At 43.0% G+C, this 15,604-nt stretch overlaps 1 long non-coding RNA gene across 2 annotated transcripts; it reads left to right on the top strand.

Annotated features, from left to right (window-relative positions):
• The first annotated feature begins 10,042 nt into the window (after positions 1 to 10,042).
• LOC121061560 lies at positions 10,043 to 14,651 on the top strand. 2 transcript variants are annotated; one of them, XR_005815156.1, is made up of 3 exons: positions 10,043 to 10,427; positions 12,959 to 13,443; positions 14,436 to 14,651. It is a non-coding gene; the product is annotated as an uncharacterized LOC121061560 (long non-coding RNA). The 2 variants fall into 2 exon arrangements; XR_005815157.1 differs by having other exon boundaries at positions 10,043 to 10,168.
• The last annotated feature ends 953 nt before the right edge of the window (positions 14,652 to 15,604 follow it).

A 15,604-nucleotide genomic window follows, 5' to 3' on the forward strand; every position in this document is an offset into this window, starting at 1 on the left:
GAGGGACTTTATTTAATTGGATTTACTTTCCTTGTTCTTGATTATTGTCAGCTTCCAGCCTCTATTTCAATATAAGGAGTTTTCATAGTGTCTTCATCCCAAGAGCATGCATCATCCTGAAGTATGTAATTTTTCTCCTCTGTCAGCTTTCCCTGAGCTTAATTTAAAAAACTCTTCTATAAACATTTGGATTGCAAGGCTGAGACCTGCTCTGGCTTTGAGAAAGTCTCTCCTGCTTCTTCTCCAAAAGTTTCCCAGTTTCTGTTGAAAATCCCTCTTTGTGCATCATTTTCTCAACCCGTAATTATGAGTCTGAAGACACTCTTCACCAAGAGGGAGGTCAGGTCCTGGAAAAGGTTCCCCAGGGAAGTTATCATGGTGTCAAGCCTGCCAGCGTTCAAGAAGCATCTGGACAATGCTCTCAGACACAGGGTTTGTTTTTTAGGTAGCCCTGTGTGGAACCAGGAGTTGCACTCCATGACCCTTGTGGGTCCCTTCCAACATGGGATATTCTATGATTCTATGATTTCATGGAGACTGTGCTCCTTTCCTCCCAAACCAGCACCACACCAGCATGTCTTATCTGTCCTATGCCATTGGCACTTTCTGGGCTGGGACACCAGACCCACTCCAAAAACTGGCCATCAGGAGCTTTCCTGTGGCATCTTTGGTCTGGCAGCACAGTCCCCATTCCACCCAAAACTTCTGAAAATTGAATGTCTCCCTATTACACACAGTTGGCTACTGTCAGCTAAACTGTCCATGGTTGAAGAGAGGCAGATGAAGGTCCATCCAAGCTTGGCTTTCACTGAACAGACACCATGTGGAGAAAGAAATTCAACATCCCTAAGTCTCAGGTCTGGTCCATCTTGCAATGGTAAATGCTGAGTAGTAAGTTAAGGGCTGAGTATTATTATTTTTTAATGTATTTGGTCTATATGGCAAGTTTTTAGTGGAAATTAGTCATGCAGTCTTCATTACCTTGGGATAGACCTCAGACAGATTTCACTGTAACTGAAGTTACTGAAAAAAGCTGGTCAGGATTCATGATTGATTACACTCTATGTTATATTAGACAATATAGATCAACCTGCCAATATGAATTTCTCAGATGTCAAAAATACCAGGTAAGAAAAAAAAGATCATATGAGAGGGAAAAAAAAATCATTAGACAATCAGGGACAGCAATAATTCACCCCTATCTATGCACTGTGTACAAATAATGCCCAGGGGAATTAGCCATACTTATCACTTTGTCAGGCGGCTGCTGCCAGCAGATAGTGCTCAGTTTCTCATCCGTCACTGCTTGTTCCCTGCAACATTTCTGAGAATGATGACGAACAAGAGGGTTTCAATGGAACTGATTGCCAAGTGTTGGTGACCACTGCTGGCAAGATTTGGCTTTTCCTGATGGGAAAGGGGCCACCATGGGGTTTTAAACCTGCACAGACGGGCAGCCACAGCGTCGTGATTGATGGGATGGCAGGAGCCTGGTTCCCTTCTGCACACACAGGCAAGGGTTTGAAGTTGCCCTCACCCTGGGTAGCACCCATCCACTCTCGGCCATGGTGATATTTGGGGCTGGCCATGATGCAACTGTTTTTCAGAAAAAAAAAAAAAAGAAAAAAAAAAAGGAAAAGAAAAAGAAAAAGAAAAAAGCACTCTTTGTGAAAAAAAGAAGCAGTCAACTAATGGTTGTGAGAGCTTTCCAGAGGCAGCAATGACAGATTTGGATCTGAGCCCCTCTCTCTGCATCTCGGGGTGCTGCAGAAGTGGCATTGCAAGACCAACATTTATAGTGTTCCTCTGAGGGGTGAAATGTACCTCCTGCAACATGCGCGTGGTTAATTCTGGTGCACCACTTGCAGGAGAGCCGTATGGGGATCAGTATGGGACAGACAGATTTAGATCATTTTGCTCGAGTCAGGTGGTGTCTTGCTCCCAGTTCCTCCAAGTTAATTCTTACTTGGGACAATTATGTCTCTGCTCAATCTAGTCCAGCTTAACACTTCTCAAACCACCTGCTTGCAGTGTGCCTGTGACAAGGGAAATGCTGATCTGAGGGTGTTTGTGTCTATTGCTGGCCTCTGCTGCAGATTTCCTGAATGATCTTGGGCAATTCAAGTCTGTTTAAGGCAGACGTGCCACCTTATATCTGCTTTCTGATGAGATGGCCCCGTCACCACTGCTGAAGCCTTGGTCCCTCCAGAACTGGATCTTCTGAAGTTTGCTGCAACATGATGTTGGTGCAACTCCAGCTCATCCTGTGCAAGAGTTCAAAACAAATAAACAAACAAAAAAGCAAATAGGGACGGGGTTGGACCTGCTGAGTCCCACTGACTTCAGCAGGTTGCTGCTGCTCTTCCCAGAAGACAGGGAGAGCATCTTCAGCTTTCCCGGCCTCTCATGCTATTGCCCTGCTATGAAGTCTATTTCTGTAGCCAAGACAAAAGAAATAATGTTTTGGATTTCAATAACCAATGAATTGTTCTTGAAAAGCTGTAATTGCTCAGCTGCAGCTGCAAGAGCACCGAAGTACGTAACTTTAATAAAATATTATCATTCGAATCAATTTGCTGAGAGCCTGCATTGCTCTCTGCGTGGGGTGCTAACCAGCAAATACTAAATACTGATCACAGTCTCTGCTTGGAGGTCTGAACAGCTAGGTGAACCTGGAACCTGAATTTTATCAGACGTGCTTTTTTTCTGAGTTGTCTGAGTAGTGACATGAGCCAGATTCTGCTCCACTTTTGCAGAGTTGCTCTTGTTCCTGTTCCAAAGGCATGGAAATGGCAACTACTGCCTATATAGGTTTACAAAGTGGCTTAGGCATATAAGCAGATGATCATCCAGAGAGATTTACAGTAGTGCCTTTTACTGTGTGAAAGGGAAGGGAAATGGCCTGCACCCAACAGGGTGAAAAATAAATAGAAATAAATCCCAGGCAATGGTACAATTGGCATCTCCCGTAACAAGTTCAGAAAATGACCGCATCTGGACTATTCTGGATCAAAACCTATTGAAGTCAATGAAGTTCTCCCTGGATTTACAGTGGTATTAACTGAGATCAGAATCCAACCCTATAAATTTACTATTACTTCTAATCCCAGTGCCTCTGATCTTGCTGAGATATTTGCTAACTGCTGAGCAGCTTGCTTTATTGACACTGAAATAACATAGCTGTGCCCTACTATTGTTAAACTCAGCTGGTTTTAAAAACTCATCATACTGTTTGTCATGACTGACCTTAACAAACTGGCTTGCTGTCCTTGGATCTATGGGCAAGAAAGTTGTCAAATGCCCCCTTTTTTTTGCAGCCTTCCACCAACCAAAAAAAAAAAAAAAAAAGGAGAAAAAATCAATTTCAATCAACATGGAGTGTAATATTATCAAATGTCAGATGCTGAGGCCGTGTGCTTTGAAAATTATCCTTGACAGCTTCTTGTCGACTTAATTAAGTGCTCAAAAAAAAAAAAAAAAGAAAAAAAAAAACGGCAAAATATCTCAATTGTCGGCTCCCTCTCTTTGTGGTTCAGAGGTTCTATTGACAGCTCTGAAAAAAAGATTGCCTTTGGGGGTTTTATTGATAGATCCTTGCTTGATATTGGAATGATTCCTGGGCAGATAAATCACATTTAGATTTGTTAGTAATTGAGGAGAATTGATTGAATAGTTAGGATGGTCCCAGAGGGAGATACCTACTCCTCTTCCGTTCTGCAGAGGTTGTCATCAGATAAAGGACCTCTCTGGGCAGGATGGATAAAGGTCTAATTGTTTACATGATCAGGTATTGCTTCCTCTTTAGCCCTCTCTCCTCAGCCTTTCCCTCTGTCTTGTGGCAAATGTCAAGACAAGGGAAAGAAAGGCCGTAGATAAAAGTGGGCGAAGGCAACGGCTATCAGCCCTTTCCATCAGCCAGAATGGCAGTAATTATTTTCAAATCATTAGTGAAATTTGGGTATTAGCAGCAATGGGACTTTATTTAAAAGAAAGCTGCAAGAAACTCATCATTGTCGTATGTTTACTTAAACAGCTCTGAACTTTATTTAGCAGCTGGTTAAGCTTGGCTAACGCAGTTGCTATGCCGAGTGGCTCTTTTTTGGCAGATCAGAGATGTGTGCAGGGTTGGGTTCTGGCACACTGGCTGCTCCTTCCTCACTGGTCAGAGCCCCGCTTGCCCCCAGCCTGGGCAAGCTGCTCATCACTCTGTGGTCCCGGAGGGCTTCAGCAGCATCACCTGGAGCAACGTGGGCAGATGCACAGGCAGGGTGCTCAGGATGATCAAGGTGTGGTGTGCCATAATTTTCCTCCAGGGACCTGTCTGGGAAAAAGGGGAAGAATTTGAGAATCAGTTTTGGAAAGCTGAACTCCTTTCTGCAGGTTTCTACAAGGGGCTAAAATGGCTTGGTCAGCATTTCTCATCTTTTTTTTTTCTTTTCTCTCTATTTCTGCACTGGGAAGAGTAGAAAATTGCAATTTAAAAAGAAAAAGAAGAAAAGAATAAGAAATAACAAATTTAAATATTTTGTTTTCCTGTCTTCTAACTTCATAAAACTTAAAATAATAATAATAAATAAATAAATAAAAGATATTAAAAAAAAGTCATTTTGGAACCACCAAGTAATTAATCTAAGAAATTATGACCAGCTCTGAACGTCACTGCCTGCAGGCCTGATCCTGTTAAGGTTTCAGCCCTGTTCACTGTCTACAAATGCACATTGCTCAACGCCATCACAAGGACTCTTGCAGAGGTTGCAGGAGCCCAGTTCCTCTCTGGGTCAAACTGCTCACCTCCATCTACAGCACCACAATGCCTCCCTCCCCCTGGGAGTCAGCTATTGAAGTGCAAATGGAGATAAACCAGCCATGAATAAATTTAGGCTGAAAATTAGAAGAAGATTTCTAATTATCAGAGCCGCGAATATCTGAAATGGTCTCCTTTTAGGAGTCGGGGAGGTGAGGACCCCGGCCAGCACAATGATGGTGTTGGGGGCTGCACTGGAGCATAGTGGCAGTAGCAGGAGGATGCCACATGCCAGAACTCACACACCAGATTCTCCCCCCATCCCATTTGCTGCTGGTGGAAATGACGTGTCTTTTTTCACATGCCTTCAGATTGACTCTGTAACAATAACAAAGTCCCTAATCAACACCCTGCCCTCTGTCAAAGCTGTTTTTTTTTTCCAGGGTAAAATCTCCTGTTAATGTAGAATTCAGGGCTTTTGAGATTTAGCCTTGGTTAACTTCCATAGTTTCAGACTGAGATGGAGGGAGCATGTGAAGGTAAATAGGAAGCCGACCTCTGCGTTCATTTTCTCTCTTTTGTTCCCCTGTTCCTACATAAAGGAACAGTTTCAGATTATGACAGAAGGTGCTTTGGCAAAATTCATGGCAATGCTCAGACCTCCAAAAGCCAGAGTAATTTCAGCTCCCGCTCTTATTACAGACACAGGTCTGCACAAATCAACTGCATTTATAGCCAAAGCAGACACCTCAGCCAAAAAAAAAAAAAAAAAAAAAAAAAAAAAAAAAAAACACATTTGATAGGTGTGGGAGGTATTGGTGTGCTGCTTTGGCCATGGCTTTAGATCAAGTCTTCTTGGCATCATATGGAGACCTATGTGTTTAAATAGCCCTTGGACCCTGTGATACCAAGGCACCATAATGCTAAGAGCAAAGAAACATGTGTATACATGTGCAGGTGTGAAAACATGTGCACACATGCTGCACATGTACACACAGACAAGAACAGGAGCTGCTGCCCAGTGTGAGAGTCTGGCTCCCACCGGGGTCTTTAAGCACATTTGAGCTCAAGACCCAGCTGGATTTGCCAGCACCAAAGCTGATGCTGGAAATGCTCAGACACACCTGGACCCAGATCAAAAATCAAAAATTTTCAAGTGGCACGTCTTTTTGTACAATAGCAAGGTGAATATTTCTTTTAATGTTCTTCTCTCTTTGAGTCACCCCCCCTTTAAGAGGACATTGAATTGCCTTTTCTCTGTTGTTCGCTCATTCCTGCAGCAGGAGTGGAATTGATTTTTGATACTATCCATTCTGTTTGTCACAGATCGTCTTCCACTTCCCTGTGCACGTTGCTGAAACATCACCCACAAATGATCATTCCTATCACTGCAGTCACCGCTTAGCCCGGGGCAGGGAATTCTCACGCAGCAGAAGCGGCCGAGTAATTGAAGGCAGAAACACTGATACCTGTAGCCTGAAAATGCTAATAAACTACCAGAGGTCCCAGGAAAGTTAAATATTGGGAGGCATGTCGGAGCAGTGGTGTGATTAGTGGAACTGAGCCGCATGAGCACAAAGAGCGGCTGCCCAAGGCGTCAGCACGGGCAGGATCAGCCTCCCTCTGCCATCTGAACACCAGCCTCCCTCTGCCGCCTCCTGGGACAGGTCTTCTGCCACAACCCTGCTTGCAGCCTGGAAATAAGAGCAGGAGGAGTGTGTTCAGAGGGACAAAGCTTGTTTTTTTCTGGATAAGGACTTTGGGGGGTTAAGGCTGGTGATGTTATATAGGATCTTCAGCTTCCCACTGCACAGGGCTTCCCTCAGCCTCCATGTCGGGATTTCAGCAACTGTGTTATGTGTGTGCCTTGTTTCCATATCTGCTGTTTAATAAATTAATATATTTTTGATTATTCTGATTTTACATCACTCTAAAGACTCTCAGTGTATTTCAGAGACATTCAAATACGCACACATCTTGTATCTCTGGTCAGAAAGATGATGTGAAAAATACATTCTCATGTGTTTTTGCCAATTTGTACCTAAGAAGTAGTTAATCTCCTACCTGTACAGGTAAAAGTCTTCACGTAGAGTTCCTTATATACACATATAAGTGCATACATATATTTATGTGTATGTACAGATGCATACGTATAACGAGTAGTATGTCCAAGGGGATGGCTTGGGGAGGAGGGTTTATATGCATATGTTCTATATGTTCCACATGTTTGTATGTATGTTGAGTTATGTTATGTTGCACTGCATTGTATTACAGGTTGTCTGAGCCCTGTGCCACTGCACAGACAGCTTTGCTTAAGTGAAGACTGAAAGTCATCTACACTTTAACAAGCAAATATTCTAAGTTCACCCAAATCCTTTCCTATCTATCCATCTATTTATCATGTAGGTGTTATTTTAACACTAACAGGTTTCTAGCTTTGTGTACTTGCCTGCACACTTGTGTGTATATGCACACATTTATATGCATACACAGTGTCTCTTTGTGTATGAACATAGGTGCCAATATACGATACAGACGTGCAAACACACATGCATGCACACCTTTATACATCACTGAAAATAAGGAAGACTTCATGATTTTGTTTTGCCATGCAAATACATTGTAGAGTAAGCCACAGCCACTTATGCCATAGAGTTGCAGTCCCACAAAACCCATGCTGTGATGTTCCATGTTCCACATAACATTCCACATCGAGAGCTGCGAAGCATGGCTAGGGTCTCCTCTCCTGGTAAAAAGGTGGTCTGCTGGGTCAGCTGCATTTGTAAAGCCATTTGCTCAAGTTGGTTTGAAGGTCTGGGCCCTGGGTTTGGAACTGGTTTCTGCAGGGGAGATAAGATGCACGACTGCAGTGCTGGGGTCTGTCTGAGAACGATAGGACAAAGGTGAAGGAGGGGCACTTTAATTGTGATTTCTATATATGCCTTCCTAGCAATTAACTCCACATTTCCCCCAGGGGAAAAGTTAGATCCTTTTACATTGTTTTGCCACCCTTTCTCTTCTTGCTTGTTTGATTTCGTTCTTTCCTTTAACAGAGTGTCTCTAATCATTACCCTGTGTCATTATCGTTATCTCTTATTACGATCTTTAGTTAGAATGTCAAAGACAAGAAAAATGAATTCAGTTTTCTGGCATCCTAACACATATTGATTTTAACAACAGCTGCCACAAGACCTTCACATATGATAGATTGCTGTTAGACTGATGCAAAAAGTACCTACATGAATAAAAATATTTACTAAAGAGAATAACCAATGAGTGCCTAACTGCATTTAGGACACATTACCATATTGACCAACAGCCCAGGCAAGCTCAGGGAGTGAACTTAACACATACTAATATCCTTCAGGATAAGCATAAGAGATTCTTTTCAGGTCCTTATGTCGATAAGTGTCTCCTGGCTTCTTCAGAGCTACCTTGAGCTGGGAAAATGAAATATCCCAGTCCAAATGTGCGGCAGCTCACCACTGCCAGGTGTCACTGCTATAAGCATAAAGCAAAGACCTCTGTCCTCCTGTAGAAGAGGCTTCAACCCCACAAACATCATGTGAGCACACATCTCTGTGCAAAATGTCACTAAACCTTGGACACGTATGTGCAAGCCTTTCCACATGGAACAAGGTCCTTGGCCACTTGGAAGGACCCCATGTTTGCTGGGCTGGTAAGTCTGCTTTGAGAGCTCAAGAGAGTTCATGAGCTCTAAGGGTAGCCCAACATCTGGCAGCAGTGGGGTTTTCTGCAAGCCCACATCAGGGGAAATGTCTCTAAGCTGCATCTCAACAGCATTGCAGCTCCCAAGCATGTAGGCTCAAAGGCAAGGATCTCAGGATGAGAGAAGTGGGATCAAGCAGGAGAAAATTTGTGGGGAGGGGGGAGATTCTCATTTAAATTTTACACCAAAACCACCAACACAAAGTCTCTGGATTCAAATCTTGTTTAAAAAAAAAAAACAAAAAAAAAAAAAACACCTTTTATATGGTATTGTATGGCAAGTTTTCCTTTTCTATTCCATTCTAGTCTGGAGGTGACCCCAGCCAATACTCTCTGAATTGTGTCTTTCCATCTTTCAAAGGGACCTACTTTTTCCCACAGGGTGTTTTTTTTTTTTTTTTTTTTTTTTTTCCCCCTTTGGAAGTATTCCCGCTCTCTTCCTGTTTTCATCCATCTGCACCAGCCTGGCAACTGGCAAAAACACACATATAAAGATGTCTTAATCTTAAATATAATTAGATATAATACCTCACGCAGCGTTGTATGATTAGTAAAATATATGATCATTAGTTATTAGATTAATGTGTCTACTTGTGTAACTGAAAGCCATTTGCAGCCAGAAATGAAATAGCTCAATTTGCTGTAATTGACTTATCTCCCATAGAGATTAGTACACTTGCTGCTGGAGAAGGTTTCTCCAAACGTTAAAAGCAGCTGCGTGGAGGAGCTGGATCCTGTTTTCTTTGGAAAGCCCCCACCCGGCTGGAGGCAGAGAGAGCTGAGGTGAGGTCTGGAGGATCAGCAGAGCCGTAATTAGGACTGCTGAAACGAGCTCCTGAGCTGAGACGGAGGCAGCATGTGGTGATGCCATTTTCAGGGACCTGCTGGAGCTAAATCAGGGCTGCTGATGGGTCGCCATAGGATGGTGCCACCACCTTTTGCTCCCAGTGCAAATGGAGAGCGATTCCACACTCCGCACATGAGCTCAGGAAACACAAGCAGCAGTGGTGGGGTCTGTGCACTCCCTGGCAAAGCATCCCATATCGAAAGCCAAATGTGTGTGTAGCATGGTATCTGCAATGCGGGTCTCTGGTGCGTGCTGCGTGCCGGCACAGGGAGCTCCTCCCAGGGGTGCCAATAGAAGCTCGACGGGTGAACACGCTCGGAATAGGCAATTGGGAGCATGGGATTGCGCCCTTAAATTATCCTCTGACACCTCTGACATTGTGAGGTGCTGTGGGGCCCCACAAATCTCAACTTTTGCTGCTGTCTCTTTGCTCTCTCTTTTTTTTTTTTTTTTTTAAATAGGTTTTTCTTATGGTTTTCTTAATTTATTTTTTTTTAGCCACAGCAACTAAGTGAACCATTCAAATTGAAACACTGAAATGAACCAAGCTGAACAATAAACTAAAACATGCCTAGAGCAAGTTGAGCAATAAACAGGTTTTTAATTTTTTTTCCCCTTCCATCTCTGTGGTGTCTGCCTCTGATAGATGATGTGACAAAGGAAGAATCCTCAATAAATTCTAAATTCTGAATACTAAATCAGTGAGCGAGAGCAGACTCGCAAGGAGCTCATGGTGGCTTTGCGACTGCGATGCCGCAGGGCTGGGGATGCAGCTGGACCAGGAGCATGCACCCGGTCTGTCCGTCTGTGCACGGTGGTCTGATCCAGCCTGAGTCCATAGCCCAGGTGTAAGAGAGGTTCTTCCCACTGCATCCCGGTTGGAGTCTCCAAGGGAAAATATTATTCATAGGTTTTAAGGCCAGGAGGGGATATTCTGCTCCGCTCTGACCTCCATTATAACACAGGCCAGGGGATTTCACGGAGCAATTCCTGCAGCAGGGACAAAGGGAAGCGAATGGCTGCTGTGTTGTTAGGCCTCGTGAGAGATGTAAAAACACTGTGATTTCTGCTAGGGGATGCCACAGAGAAGGAGGACCTGTGAGGCAGGTACTGAAGGAAACGAAAGCCCTGAGCTAAAATTGTGCTGGAAGCATCTATGCAAACTTAATGTTGTAAGCTCTTTTCTGTCTTGTAGGGGTGAGAGCTTTGTGAAATATTTTCCCTTTTGAAAACTGCATGGTTTGGGAGACAAAAGGAATAGCTTTTTTAAAAATCATTGTCACAGTCTTTGCTTCAGAGGGACCCAAATGTGAAAAGATCTGCCAAGGGACGCAATAGCAAACAAGGTGCTGGTAGTCACAGAGTGTGCACACAGCTTGGACAGACACAGGCAGCAGACCTCATTTCACAGCCTGCGCTGAAGTGAGCTGAGGCATGTTTGCCTTCTGCAGCACCTTTCATCCTCCACGATCTTGCCTAAGTAAGGACACAGCAGCCATCCTTCTCGGATGTGGTGCTGCCCTTCCCAAAGAAGCCATACATTTCTGATCAAGATGCTCTAATCTTCAGAGCAGGGATTCGGCACAGATTTGTCTCTTGCTACAGCTCAGCCTGCCTGCACCTATTTATTTTCCTTGTAATTCCCCATGAAACTTGTTGGTATCAAGAAGTTTTCACCTTCAACCGGGTAAATTCCTTGCCTTTAGCTGGAGAAACCCAGCAGCCTAGCCAGTCTGCATTATTTTCCTTTCACTGAACTTGCATCCCAGCTTGAAGCTGACACAAGCAAATGTACATGAACACAGCCCATATTTGCAATTGAATCCATCAAGCTGTGAGTGGCCCTGCTAAACAACCCTCGGCGGAGATGAGCTTGAACTTAATAATTCAGGCATTCAGCTTCCAATCCACACTTCATCACGATGCTGGGCTGATCAGGCCTGGGGCTTTCATTTAACTCACTAAAAGTGGAGCCATCTGAAGTTAGGATCCAGATTATTGTCTGAACTCGGTCTGTAGATCCACATTAATCTTTGCAAGGTGTCTACATGGGCAAACCAGAATAACTTAGTTAAGCATCTCCAGGGAGTTGGCCCTCCAGTTGGCTTTACGCAGTGCATTGGAGGAAAATAAGTTTAGCTCACCTTGCAAACTTTTGACACATTTATAAAACCCAGAGTGACAGCAAAGAATCTGTGCCTGTTTCCTACAGGAATATTCCCATGGCTTGCACATATCGCCTTGGTGTGTTTGAAATGCATGCACAGACACTGATAAAATCAACAAGGCACCATTACAAGCATAATGAATAAGCATGATGCCAAATGCAGATTACCTGTAGGTACTACCAAACTATTGCTTCCATCAGTTTGTCTGCCAGGTCTTTTTCTGAGGATAACCGAAATATTATCATATTTATCACCTTTTCCTCCTCACTCCACTTCTCACAGCCAAACCCCTCAGCAATTCACCAGTTTGGTGACCATTACCTTTTGTGTGTTTGGTTACTCATTTAATCTCTGAATAATTTTGTCCAATTATTTTTGTTGTATTGGTATAACTAATATTAGTACAATGTCCTTCTATTATTTGGCCATCACCACAAAGCACAAAGGAGAAAATCTCCTGGTCCATGGAGCACCACTTGGAAGCACAGAGCAGCTCCATGTGCAGGGGAAAGCCTGCCCCAAAATCCTGCCTCATCTGCAAGCCTTGTCTTGTCTTTCTCTTCAGGTATGGTAGGCACCCCAAATGACTTGAAAATCAAAATGAAATCTCTCCAGAAATGAAACTGGCATATCCACAGGCTGGGAAATGAAAGGCTGGATGAGATGTCCTACAACAAAGTGTCCATGTGCCCACTGGGTGCTGATGAGAAAACACCCCAACAAACTAGACAAGACAAACAAAACATCCCATCAAACTAGACTAGACAAACAATCAGTATGGGAAGGACAAGGTTTTAAGCTGGAGACCTGAGCAGGTCTGCAGCAGCACAGGGAGCTGAGCCCTCACATTCCTCACCCTCACCCTGCTCCCTTCCCTTCCTTCCTGCTACTCAAAAGCAAAAGCCACTTTTCATTTTCCTTTGCCAACAGGTGGGCACAGAGAAGCAGGTGGTTCAGCAGAGCTGATGCTATTTTATAGTTTTGGAGAAACTGGGGGGTAAAAAAGGTTTTTAAAGTGCAGCTGTTGACAGAGAGGTGATGCTATGAAACATCCCCTTGTTTCCGAGGGGCCTTTTGCTTCCCAAGAGCTGATCCTGTCAGTTCAGTAAAGGGAATGGAGATTTTATAGCCTCAAAGCTGATATAGATGGAAATAAAGGTGCAGCAAGCTCTGGTTCCCCGATCTTTATTGCAAGAATGGTGTATATAAAAGAAGAAACACAACATGGTTTTCAGATAGATGAAGCAGAGTTTAAAAATCTGGCAGCAAGAGCAGATATAGTTGATTTTTAACTCGTGAGTGGCAAAAAAAGTGGAAATTAGTAGGGAAAAAAGGAAAAACAAAAACAAAAACAAAACATAAAAACAGATGAATTGCATGAAATAGTCCTGACTAATAAAGGAGTGGGGTGGGATGCTCTTGATTAGACTTTTTTTTTTTTTTTTTTTTTTTTTTTTTTTTTTTTTGTAGAAAAGCCCCAGCACTGTATGGAGTCCATCAGGGCAGCCTGAGGGGCTGAGAGTGATCCAGGAGGTTCTACACTTGCCCAAGGCTGGTGGAGAGCCATGGGAAATCACCATAATGGATTACCACCTCATCAAACACTGAGAAACAGGAGGTGGATTGCCCTTTGCTCCATAGTGTGAGGTGCATTTCCCAAGAGGACAAGAGCCGTGATTAAAAGAACACAGGAGAATTGCGAGGAAGACACCTTGTCCTCTGGAAGTCGGTGTCTTTTCCAATGGAGTTGAAATAAATGCAGTAAACTTCCTGGAAGTGGCTGGCTAACAGCATTGGCTCTGTGGGAAGCAACCTCAGTTCCTGAGCACACCACCATGATGTACTTCTAAGACACTGTTTGCTTCTCATTACCTCTCATCTTCAGGTCTTTTGCATGGAAAATCTTAATTAACTACACTCCAGTATCTACCAGCCCAATGTGGATGACTGATACGGTAAGACATCTCAGATGGTGCTAAATGTCTGTGATATGCAAAATTTATTGCAATTCCTTATCTGTTCAGTATTGCCTTCCAAAACATACTTTTTAGAAAGTGTGCAATCAGGTTGTGCACAGCAACCCCACTGCATCCAGAGCTATGTACATCATAGACTTATATAGAGACATTATTACATTTTCTAGTCTGTTCTCAGATTTCAAGCCTCCCTCTTTACCTTTAAGATGGTGACGGGGCAGTGAGTCAACTCTTCAAAGAATAGCTCCAAGTTCCCACTCCCAGGTGGCGATAATTAATTTTAAAGCCCATTTCTATGTAGGGACAAAAGCTGCTTTTCCCCATATATTTTTTTCCCCCATTTGTTGACAGCTGGCTACTTATCACCTTACCATTCAACGTCAGGACAGTTCTACTAAACTTAGTAGTCAGTGTTACTTCGACTACTTGAGTAATTTTTTATTATAAACACCCTTAGTCTTCCCTTGCTTTTTTGGATCATTTAAGAGTATTTTAACACAGACCCCAGCACCATGTTTCTGGGACACTGCTGTATCTCCTGTCCATGGCAAAAATTGGTCGTATGTTCCTCAAATTGTGTTTCCAACCTTTTAGCTATGTCTTACTTTTTTGCATAACCTTAATCCTCTCATTTTACTTACTTACTTACTTTATTTATTTATTTATGCATGCAGGATTATTGTACAAGATACGCTTGTTTCTGCACTACAAGGACAACAAAGATATAATTCTTTCTTCTCCATTAAATTTATACGCTCATATTTATTGCGTTTGATTTGACAGGATTAGTCTCACACTTCACAAAATTTAAAGCATCTCTGTTAGGTATAGAAATTCAAACTATCAAAGCATGAATCAGGCTTAGTAAAATATCCGTTCCTCCAGCTGTCCATTCCCCAAATCCAGTGCTTTTTCTCTGTGAACATCAATGTCCAGGATGATGTGAAGTGCTGAACATTTTTTCCCCATAGAGCAACAGGGACCCAGAGGTAGAGGGCACTGAAGACTGGGAGGATATCTGTGCTGAGAAGGAAAAGAATAGAAAATGCCATGGAGAAAGAAATAAGCTACAGATAAAGGTGACTCCCCAGAAGTGACAGAATCAAAGACAACATTTTAGAGCCAGCCAGAGAGGACTTTTTTCACTAGTATCATAGAAGGGTGAGGGCAAGTGATAAGTAGGTAAAGGCAAGGGCTGGGATTCATCTTACCAGAGAGACCTGAATAAATAGTTAATTTTCCTAACTTCTCCCACAGAAATTGGCATTTATCAAGCAAAATCTGATCCCCTGCCAGAGGTGAATGTATTTATCTCTCTTAGGAAGTATGGATGGTTATCTAATTTAGAAACCTCACTTATATGGTTAACATTATGTAGACAATTAAAGACATTAGCAGAAAGATGGGAAGATACATGTCAGTTGGGAAGGTGCTCAAGCCAAGAAACAGAAAAGAAAGAAAAGGAAGAAAGAGCTGAAGCTGAGAAGTATTCACCTGTGAAACTTCTGAATATCTTGTGCTTGACTAAAGATATAAGTCAATATCTTGTGCTTGACTAAAACATTCTTCAAGGAAGGAAGCCAGGCTTTTTTTTTCTTTTCTTTAAATCATCAGGAATGCAGAAATCTACTTTTTCCCCTGATAATTATTATCCATAGTTAATTATCCTCACTGAGAAAAATGTGTGTTTTGTTTCCAATTTGAAATCTTACAGCTTTAGTCTCCAGTCCTTGGCTCTTGTTATGTCTTTCCCCACTAGACAGAGGAGTCCTTTGGTACCCACTGAGATATCCAGGAAGGAAATACGCACTCTCATCAATTGTCCTCTATATCTTTCTGATTAGCTGAGTAGATCATGCTCCCTCAGCTGTTCACAATGGGGCCGCTTTTACCCTTCCATTTCTTTAAGCTCTCATTCTTTACTAAAAGTGCCCTGAGGCTTTTATTCACTGTAAACAAGGTCACACAGCATAAGGACAGAGCTATAAGGGCCAAATCAGCTCGTCAGAGGTGCCAAAACACCACAGTAACAGTTTGCCATCTAGAGTCTCAGCTCCAGCCTGGTGGGGAAATCCTCTGAAGGCTGATAAACTGGAAAACCTGGCAGGATGGACAGTGGCTGCAGGCTGGAAAGCCCCCA

The sequence above is a fragment of the Cygnus olor genome, chromosome Z, assembly GCF_009769625.2.
Source record: "Cygnus olor isolate bCygOlo1 chromosome Z, bCygOlo1.pri.v2, whole genome shotgun sequence".
In the NCBI taxonomy this organism is placed as follows: domain Eukaryota; kingdom Metazoa; phylum Chordata; class Aves; order Anseriformes; family Anatidae; genus Cygnus; species Cygnus olor.